Consider the following 11,227-nt stretch of genomic DNA (forward strand, 5'->3'; position numbering starts at 1 on the left):
TAGTTTTTATTTATTTTTTTAATTCTGTGCAGTTTCATTGCTGAGACAGATGCACTGGGGACTGTTTAAGGATATTTTCCAGGATGCAAAGATTAATGGCACAGCAAAACAGAAGGAGGTTTGAAAGTGTCTTTGGAATGGATCTGCCCATCTCCATTGCTTGGAAATGCTCACGTACGCAGTCCCAAAAGAATTTGTTGCAAGACTTTGACCTCTCCTCCAAGTGAGGGTCCTTGTTCCTGCTCAGAGCCCCTCACCCTTTGGTGCACGCAGCCAGAGATGGTGCGGGGCTGCTGATGGGGCCCCTCGCCGTGAGCTGCGCTGGGTTTTGGGAGGAACAAGAGATGCTCACCACGGCTGAGCTCTCACCTCCTCACGGGAGCCTCACAGCTCTTGTCCCCTTGATTCTGCTCTGCTCGAGTCCACAGCCATCATTAATCACACCCCGACCAGCTGCCGGAGGGGTTGTTTTAAATCTCCCCAGATGGCTCTGCAGAAAGTTCATTAAACATGAACACTTGCCATCCTGGGAGGGAATTAAATGAGAGTTAACACCTCGTAATGAGGGACTTAAATGCTGGGTAATAGAAATAACAGCTGAACACCATGTATCTCGAGGCACGGATGGGAAACAGGGGACTTGTCGTGGAGTCCCCAGCAATCCTCTTTTTCTGGCAGGTGCCCTGATGGAAACCATCCCAGAAATGTCCAAAAATCACTTAAGAGCTGCCCATGGTGGCCCTTCTGGGGATTAATACAAACCCCAGAAGGGAAGATGCTGGGCTTTGGAGGAACTGTGGGTGAGTACTTTTACAGCTAAAGGTGGAAATCCGAGCTAAATCCCCCCAAAACAACTTTTACACCTCTATCGTGAGCTCAGCCTCTGAAGGGGACTCTCCAGGAGCAGGTGGCTCAGCTAATCAGCTAATTGGCTTTGTGTGTTGCAAGGGGGCCCCTTGAAATTAAAACCCCTCTGGATGGGACCCCAAGGACCTGTGCTTGGGTCTGGGTGGGATCAGCCCTTCCTCTGCTCTGCAGCAGCACAGACACATGAGCAGTGCTGAAAGATGGCATAAAAATGCAAAGAAAAGGAGCTTTACAATGGTAATGTCTTTTTTTTTTTTTCTTCCTGGTGCCTATAAATCTGGGGGCTGATAAATATTTGCATTTTCCTCTGATAAAAGCTAGTGCGTTAGAACTGTAATGGAAAATGGGTCTGCTTTGTGGCGAAGTATAGATCTCGACAAATTCTAATCACCTGCTCAGGAATAGACACGGGGGAGTGGGGAATTGATAGATAAAGCATCAGCTATTAAAAGAAACACCATGCAGCTCCTCCTGGCTGGATAAATCAAGGAGCCCTTCATATTCACGTTCACGTGCAGCTCAGGAAGGCAAATTGATGAGGACTTGAGGTGTACTCTTGTGTCAGATTAAACTGTGATTTATGGCCAGGAAGATTACATTTAAACGTACCTGCTGTGGAAAGTTCTCGTTGCTGTTTCTGGATGTGCTTCTCCCCTACCAGCCAGGTAGGCAAGAAAGTCCTAGCAAAGCCGAAGAGCCAAGTGCACATTTCAGCTGGACACATAGGGGCTAAATTCTGCTCTCTGCTATGCTCGTGTGACCTCAGAGGTTGTTCTGGAAGCAGCACGTGCTCGTACCTGCAGAGGTATCTGTTCCTCCTGCTATGACCCAAAGCCTTGGTGCTGCCACCCCTCCTTCACCCCTGGGTCCTGGTGCGTGAGGATTGATGTGGCTGGGGGAAATCCATGCGATGATGGGAACATCAGAGGGTTTTTCTCATTGGCATGTTGACCCAGCTGTGACAGGGTTACCTGTATGTTTTCCATCTCAGAATGGACCAGATCTATTTGTCTCAGCCCAATTTCACACCCACGCCACCTGCAGTGCTGGGAAAAGCCAGGGGATGCTCTGCGGGGCTTCAGTGCTCCAAGGATGCTCATCAGCACCCAGCCTGAGCTCGTGGTGGTGGTGCCTCCTGCTGCCTTACCTAGTGGGGTGGAGGCGTGGAAAGAGGCTGCTGGAGGAGCTCCTCCTTGTCAGGAGGGAGCTGGCAGCACTTCAGGGATCCCAGGTGAAAAAACTCTTGGTGCATCTCAGGGGCTTTGCCAGGCTCCCTCTGGGGGGTACAAGGAGGGAGCTGGGTGAGAAGTAAGGAGATTTTACTCGTGGTCATTTCAGATGTGGTTGTGAGTGGCTAGTGATGCTCTGGGGCTGGCTGGGGTGTTCTGTCCTGGGCAGAAGGGTCAGGATTTGGGGTGGCTGCTTGTAAAAACTGAAAATAAAGCACATTTCAACCTGGCACTCACCATTGATCTGTTCCTGGTTTTGTTTCTCATTTCATTTCAAGGTTTATTTTGAGTCCTTCAGCTGCAGCAGGGCCTCTCCCTTGCTCTGCTGCAGACCATCAACCTGGATTAAAAAAAACAAAAAACTTGCAATTCCCAAACAGAAGGGAGAGGAGAAAATGGCACATCACTGTCTTTCCCTAGGCCAATCAAAGAAAGAAGAGGTGGACTGGATATTGTGCGGAGCAGGGACTCTCTTTTTCCCCTTGTGAAATGCTGGGGAATGTCTTGTACATCCAGAGGCACAGCGACATGCCACAGCCGTCCCAGGAGCTGATAGCGGTGGTGGGACAAGGGGAGCAAGGAGATGGGGGTCCCCATCCTCCACCCTGTGTTTGCTTTGCACATCCTGGTGAAGGCAGCATCCTTTCTGGTGCTGGCCTCAGCAGGACACCGTGCTGGATCCTGCTCTGCCTCCTCCAGGCTGAACACCGCTTGGTCCAGTCCCACCACTTTGCTTTGCACTTCTCAGTGAGAGCAGTGTCTGGATGAGGCCAGCTTTCCTTCCTGCACCTCGTCCTGAGGCTCCCACCCTCTCCTGGACCTTGGCACGCTGCTGACAAAGGAAGAGGTGGGCGAAGCATCCAACCCACACTTGGTCCTCGGAAACAACCCTGCGTAGTTCCTGGTGCTGAACAAGCCTGGCGTGCTCCTGAGGCAGCATGAGGGGAACTCTTCAGGAGCTATTTAGAGCTATTGATAACCCGGAGAGGAAATCCTCGTTATCTGATGGAGTGCCAGCAGCCTCCGCGGGGCTGGAGGAGCGCTACGTGGGCCGGCCGCATGATGCCTCACATCCCAGGGCAGATCAAATACATCAGCTCCGGAGGATTCGGGAGGCAGAGGAAAGAAAGATGCATGCTTTGGAAGATGCAGTGGCAATAAATCCGTGTCCTGCATTGTGTCTGCTAAATGCCCACGGCGTTTAGCTCCTCAGAACTCTGGTTTTTGAGCCCCTGAGTAAAGGCTGGCCGTCACGGTGGCAGCATCCATACAGATGGGAGCCACCAGCCCCAGATAAAGCCAGCACATCCCATCATGTGCTCCTAGCTCCCCCAGCACCCCTCAGTCATCTTCTGCAGGGTAAACTGATCTGGGATGGGCGGGAGCAGCCCCATGATGGGAACATGGCCAGGTAATTCCACCCACGGCAGCAGCCTTGCTCAGGAATTAGGAGCCTTGTGACCGTGGGGGGGAAGCTGCTTGGCTGACTGCTGATGGAGAGCTCTCATTTCCACCTCTGTTGGTGTGCAAATAGCTATCCGCAAGGGGAGCTGGCTCAGGGAGGGACATTAACCCTTCCCCCTCCTTTCCAGTGCCGGTAACCGATCCTGCAAGGCACCTGCTGCATGCAGAATGGATTTTCTTGCTGGGTTCCAGGCCAGGCTCTGTCCCTGAGACTTGCTGCGGTATCAAAAAGTGCTGTCTGTGCTCAGGGCCTGTGGGGCAGGGGAAAACACGAAGAAACCAGCTTCTCTTCCTTGAGCTGGGACCTTTAGGTCACGTCGTATGGCAGGGCAGGAGAGGAGCACTGAGTGCTTCATCTGAAAGGGGCAGCGACTGCTTCTGGGTTCAATGAAGTTCTTGCGGTGGAAGAGAAAACCCCGCTGTGGTTCCCCCAGCCCCATCCAGCACCAGGCAGAGAAACGATCTCACAAACCTGCCAGGAGATGATGGAAACCAGAAATAACTTTCCTCCCAGCTCACAGGAGCTTGGTTTGGTCTTCCCTCTGCTTGTCTCCTCCAAGGGAAACCTACGGAGGTCCCCTCTGACGGCCGGGGCTGCAGCGTGCTGCAAACACTCGGGTCCCACCTGCACCCAGGTCTTTGGCACCACCATCTGTGGGCAAGGGGGCATGGATCCTGGTGGAAATATCCCCCAAATAAGTGAGGCTAGGACAATGCAGGGCCAGCTGTCAGCTTGCTCAGGGCCTTCTCCTACCCAGGTATGAATGTCTCCAGGGATGGGGAGGCCACAAGCCTGGACTGCTTGGACTTCAGCTGCTTCTGCTTGCCCAGAAGGCACTTTCCTGGGTACATCCAGGATATACAGCTCCCTTTTTATTAAAAAAAAAAAAAAAAGATTATTAGTTTTGGTTGATTTTGAATGATTTTGAATCGTTGCCATCTGAAGAGGAGCTGCCAGCAGACATCCCCACTGCCAGGAGGCACAGGAGAGCTCTCCCTGCTCCACCACTGCCAGCAGCAGAGCTGAGAGAAGTCCTCATTCCTTCTCTCCCCTTAACAATGTACCACAAGATCACTTTTCCTCGAAAAAAGTTCAAAAAGGTGAGAAGCGCTGGCTGCTCCATCAGGAGATGGGGTGGAGAGAGGGGTCCCTGGAACACTGGAGGAGGGTAAGAGGTGTCCCCAAATCTGGGTGCTCTGAAAGCAAAGAGAAGCCCCAAATAGTTTTGAAGCACCTGAGTTTCCATTCCTGTGACTTGCTGGAGCAGGCAGGCACACTTCTTTCTGTACCGAAGAAGCAAATAACAAACTTTCTGATATTGCTTAATATTTTCTCTTTGCCCTCCTCCTTCATGGAGAGTTTCACTATTTTGACATCTCCATTAGGGATGAAGATGGGTGTCGGGATTTCCCAAGCGGTGGAAATTCTCATTTTCCTTCAGGTCAGCCCAAGTAATAAATCTGCAGCCAATTAAACCTCCCACTTGTCCCCATTCCACAAACCACGGCCTCCTGGAAGTTCATGGCCACAGCTGAGATGAACTCCTCCAGTCCTCCCACCGCATGGGCAGAATATATTGCTCCCAGGGGACCCGTTTTCCTGCTTTTTGGTGATATTATTCCAGGTATTTACCTGGTCTAGTTGTACTGCCTCTCGTTTCTTTCTTTAAAAGGCTGCCAGCAAACATTGAGGATTATTCATGCATGTTTTGCTGCAAACACCAGTTTATTTGGTCACAGGGAGTCCCTTGTAATCATTATTCTTGCACAGAATTATTCTTGCACAGAACAGAAGCTTTTCGTCTGGTTTATTTATTTATTTTCTTAAATGTCAGAAGAAATCAGTGGAGTTTGCAAACACAGACGGGGAAAAGGTGATGCAAATGGCTCGTCCTGATGCTGGAGCCAGGAACTGGGAGTACATCTGGAGGGGTTCACAGAGAGGGTTGCGATGAAAAGAGGATGAGAGGGGAGAAATGGTGGTGGTGTTGGATAAAGATATGGAGATGCTTTCCTGCAACAGCCTACAATGCAGATAATTGCTAGGTCTGACAGTCCCCTGGCTGCTCGAGAAGGATCCTTATGATCTTTGCTCTTGGTGAGGGATTTTCCTAACAGCAAGTTCTGAACAAATCTGCACCAATGCTTTGCTCCTGGACAACAGGGAGGTGAGAACTGCATCAAAATGCCCCAAAGCACCAAATGTCTGAGCTGGAACATAGAAACACCCATGAAGGTGGCAAATGCAGATGTGAAGCATGCGGGTGGTGAGGGTCCTGCCATCGCTTTGTGCCCCTCGGTGCTGGGGGTGTCCCCCATCGGGATGGAGCTTACAGGAGAGTTTGGAGAGCTATTGACAAAAAGAGGCACAACCAAATGGGGAAATAATTCATGAAAAAGGGGTTGTGAGGTGCCACTGCTGAGCACCTCTGCATATGCACCACCTCTGCAGTTAAACCTGGGACCCCTCTCAGGACCAAAGCACCAGGGGGCTTGTTATGGGTAAATATCTTCTGTCAGGGTCATCGCCTGGGGGAGAAAAGCCACACGTAATTCTTGCAGAGAAGCAGGAACGGAGACGTGTCCCAGCAGAGATCTATCATTATTTTGGGGCTGTGCCATCCCAGAGCAGCGTGTGGCTGCCCCAGGGCTGAGAAATGAGTGGGGGGGGAAGGGGCTGGACCTGCCCCCGGCAGCCGGAGCCCACTGAGGCTGCTCACAGATGGAGAGGGGCTGGCAAGGCAGCCAGCCGGGTCTGGGACTGTTAGGAAGATGGATGGGGACCATATGCTGCATTAGCATCAGGGCACGAGCGAGCAGGTTGGAAGCAAGGGATGGCTGTCAGCGCTGTCGCCGTGTCAGGTAGTCTCACACTGGAATGATTTCAAACCCGTCCTTCACTGCAGAGCAAGCAGATGGGTGCCCTCACCCTGCCTCACCATCCGCCACCAGATCCAGGGACACGTTGTGCAAGCTGTCCCCTCGTGAGATGCCAGCAGGAGATCTCAGCCCCTTCTGGCATTTGGTTTGCACGGGGCGAGGCTGGGGATGGACCTACAGGAGCAACCAGGGGTGAAGGCTGCAGTGGGAGCTGGGGGGGATAGATGGGGATGGTGCTTGCTTTTAAATTCTCTCTTTTTTTTTCTTTTTTTTTCTTTTTTTTTTTTTTTTTTCCATTTGAAGTCATATTCCTACCGTGAAAGGTCTCTGGGGAATTGCTGCTGTGGCTTGAATTCGCTTAGATTTCATCTGGGATTTGCTGTTCCCGGAGTGAGGGACCTGGAGTCCCCCAGGGCAGCTGGGGAGTGAGAAAGGTGCAGCTGGTCCCGCTGGGAGAAGGAACCTCTCCTGGGGGAGCGACAGCCACAGCCACGGGGATTTTACCAGCACAAAATTCCCCTTCCGAGATGGCACTGGGCTGCGGGGGGCTGCTGGATGAGGGAGGTCTTGGGTGGCTTCTTGAAGGGCTTTGTCACCAGGGAGAAGGAGGAGCAGGTCCCTTGCATATACCACCAGTGCTGACCTTGGTCATCAGTCACAAGCTTCAGTAGCTCCTGGGTTTCCACCAGTAAACCTCATTGCCTCTAAAAACTTTAGTCGTTAGTCCACATTAAATGGTACTACAAAATGTGGCTGCCCCAAATCCCGGCAGTGCTGCACGGCAGAAGGGAGCGCTGGTGGGGGTCACGGTGCTGCCTGACTTTGGGTTTATCAGCTCAAGGTGCTGCATCACAAGTGGCTTGTTCTTAATAAAAGAGGTGGCAGAGGATGTGCAGGTAACAGGGGCAAGGTGAGGGTGTGAGATGGGGGTGGGGAAGGGACCCTGCAGGGTGCCCAGCCTGCAAGCAAGGGGCCCCACATGGCCTTCAGGGCCAGGAACACTTTGCACCCCAAAGCCGCCCATCCCAGACTTGTTTACGCAGGCAAGACCCAAAGGAATGGATCTGGGCCTCAGAAAATTGAAATTAAGGTTGCAGGCTGTTCTCATTTTTATGGCTTTTTTTTCTCCCAATCTTTAATCAAATGTTGCTTCAGTTTTTTATGTAGTTTCTACCAAAAAAGAAATCTGTAGAACAATTTTTCCCTCATTTCTAGTTTAATTTTTTTTTCCCGTGAGTGGCAAAATGTTCTTGTCTGAGACATGTTTAATGAATTTTCCACTGTCGCTTGCCTTTATTAGCCGCAATTTCCTATTTCTGGCGATGCGCTCTGCCATTCCCATGTTCCGGAGCGCACTAAATTATTCAGCCCTTTTATTTCTGACTTTGGGTATTGTTCAGATCCACCAGCACGCGCTGCTCAGGTGCTGATGGAAGCTTTTCCTCGTCGAGCAGGGGATTCAGCACAGGCAGCCTCAGTTGCTCCCCACCACGCTCAGTTTTAGCAGCTCCTCTGCAAAGTCCCACCCGTGCGAGGTGTCGTGCTCATGGGTGGCAAGCAACAGTCCTGTCCCCTCATCATCCGTGGTCCTGCTACCCCACAGACAGAGGAAGCTCATCTGATATTCGTGTGCTTACCCAGGGCATGGATGTTTGTGGGAACAGGTTGGTTTTAATGGCCTCCTGCTCAGGAATAGCTCCTTCAGGACATCTCCGCAGGGCACTGCCTTGTGCCATCAAGAAATCCTTTCTGCCTCCATTTTCCCATAAATACGATGTTGTACCTGCCCCAAAAGTGGACTGGGCTGTTAGTATTTACGAGGTGCAGCTGTTCCTAACAAAGGCAGGTGGGAAGGGAAGCAGCCCACATGCAGGAAAGCTGTGCTTTCTTGCGGTGCTTTCCTGATGCTTGTTTGCCAGAAAAGAAATAAACCTCCAGGCATGAAACAAATTGGTCCTATTTATGTTCCCTCCACCCATAAAGCCATCATTTGCTGCCTGAAATCTCCACACTGCTGGAGAAAAGAGCTTTAGGATTTTTGAAAGCAGGGCTTCAGGGAGGAGATCATTATCAGAATTTAAGGGCTGGATGTAGGCTCATCCATTCCTAAAAGGCTGGTATTAAGTGGGCTTCTGTTTACTGACATTCATGCTTTTCACCTGGCATAAAAGACCTTGATTTAACAAAGAACATCGGTACAAAATATAAACCTGCCAGTAAGATTTCTAGCTGCGTGCTGCATTTACCCAGCACCAAACCTTTCATTAAGCATACATTACTGCAAGCAGGCGACTGAGGTGGAATAAGCTGGGAGAAGCTGGGAGACGGGATGTCACTGGCCCCGCTTTTGCACTAAAGCCAAGAACTACATTAATAATTCCAGGTATTATTCACAGAAAGTGTCACTCAGGGGCTTGTGGCCCCAGACCACAGAAGAGTTGAGTTCCCAGCCCCAGGGACACTTGCTCCCCCACACTCATTCTCTGCAACTTCTTTCCCCACCACTGGGAGACGTATCCAGACCTGATCACCTTGCACTGACTCATAACAGTGATTAGGGCACGTCGTGCCTGATCCAGCCCCAAGCACTGCTGCAACATTCCCAAAGCTCTGATTCAATTGCTTGACCTTGCCGAAGCACCATGAGCTGCTCCTTCTTGGTGTAAGGTCCTTCGTTGTCTACCCCTGCTCTCCATATCAGTGTTTTTCCAGCATGGAAAGCCTGTCTCGGCTTGACCTGGGAGCTAGTAGGCAAGGATGAGTTTCTGGAGAACACGCTTTGGGTTTTCTTCCATGTTTTCCTTCACTTTTCTGCAAAAACAACAGTGCAGACACTTCCTTGGCTTCTTCTGAGTCCCCCCCTTGGAGGAATCCCAGGCTGTGATGTCTCCTGAAGTCCTGACAGCAGCTGGGTTCTCAAGGATACACGACCAGAGCTCCTACCACTCACCAAACCTGTCTCCATCTGGCCGCAGGTCTGTCTGGGGCATTGCCTGTCCCTGAAACCAGCGCTGCTTTTCCATGCAGCATGTGCACAACACCCGGCGGTGGGATGAAGTCCCGAGGAACCTCTTCAGCACTGCAACAACAGAAGTAACTCTAACACAGCTGACCCTCTCTGGTCCACGGCAGCTCTTCTTGGTGGGGCTAAACCCTGCAGATCCTTGTGTTTGCATGATGCAGCATTTGAGGTAATAAATCCCCTGGGAACAGAGCATGCTGCAGAATGCACCAGCGAATGCCCAGGCAGGGTCTGGAAGCAGCAGGGCTTGTATTATCTAGGTTTTTCCTGTTATTTGCAGAATGCAGTCTCCAGTTACCCTAGATGAGAGACAAACTATTGTAATCATAATTAAATGTCACATATATTTAACAGAGTGCAAGTCTATTCCACGCTCCCTCTTCCATCTGGCTCCAGCGCAGCTGCGACCTGACTCCTCGCAGCCTGTGCAATGATATTAGGGCAGTTTCTGTTTATCAGAGCCGTGATTGATGCCCACAGTCAACCCACGATATAATGAAGGGAGTTCAGGCAGTACAATGGGGGTGTATATTTAGAAGATGAAATAGTACCTTGTGAGCTGTTAAGTGTGACAACATTAGCACTGGGGAGTGTAAATAAGAAGTGTAACATAAGGGCTGGTGAGTCACCATATCAGGGCGCTGCTCTGCAGCCAGTAAAGTACCTATTCTCTCTTAAAAGAGAGGGGTTGGAGCTGTCTGACACTTTCTGTGAGTCCTTCTGTGCTGCAAGCCTCCTGCGCCTTCTCTCCTGCAAGCCCACGGCTGCACGATGGGCTCTGCATATGGCTTGTATGAGCAGCAATTTCATTGACCCCCCACCAGATGGGAGAATGGGTCCGTGCTCATGGGTGTGGGGTGGTTTGTCCCCCAGAATTGCCAGTGGTAATGTTCTCTGCGCACTGCTAACTGTATCTGCCAAGGGGAGGTGGGTGCATCTCGCTGAACGGAGCCTTCCAGGATGCCCCTACTCATGCTGGATGGCTGCTGCCGCTGCGAGCCATCACACCAGGTAGAAGGATAGGGTTTTCAGTGCATAAATGAAATGGGAGAATGGGACTGAGGAAGGCACTACGCACCCTGGCTGTGCCATGGGCAGCAGCTAGTTCTGGTAGCACCTACCTCCAGAGAAGCAAGCCTGGCAGAGAAACCTGGGGAGGTTTAACTTCTCTGGGGGGATTACAATAGTAGCAAAAAAAAATAATTAAAAAAAATATTTTTTTTCATCATTTTCTTTTAAATACAGAGCTATCCAGCAAGGCTGAAATGATAGACGTGATTGTGTTCTACATACAGAGAGCACACTTACATCTCAGACGTGTGCTGAGCTCCCTGGCTGGAGCTCTGCTCTTCCCCATGTGTGTCTGCCCAGGGAAGTGGTGGAGTCACCATCCCTGGAGGTCTTTAAAAGACGTTTAGATGTAGAGCTTAGTGATATGGTTTAGTGGAGGACTTGGCAGTGTTAGGTCAGAGGTTGGAGTCGGTGATCTTGGGGGTCTCTTCCAACCTAGATGATTCTGTGATTCTGTGATTCTGTCCTCTCCTGTGCAAGCACTTGTCTGGTGACAGAGTGATTTGTGCAGTCCTGGCTTCTTTGGGCTGAGACCTGTCCTAATGATGGTATCACAATTAACTCCATCTTTGCTTCCGTCTGCACCCTTTAGATATTTTCCCACTGGTTATGGCAGCAGTCTCTTCTCAGCAGACCATTACGCGTTGCTCCGTAATCCTCCAGAGGTAGATGTGTTTGAGTAGCACCGACAGTA

The sequence above is a fragment of the Cygnus olor genome, chromosome 1 (genome assembly GCF_009769625.2).
Source record: "Cygnus olor isolate bCygOlo1 chromosome 1, bCygOlo1.pri.v2, whole genome shotgun sequence".
Classification (NCBI taxonomy): domain Eukaryota; kingdom Metazoa; phylum Chordata; class Aves; order Anseriformes; family Anatidae; genus Cygnus; species Cygnus olor.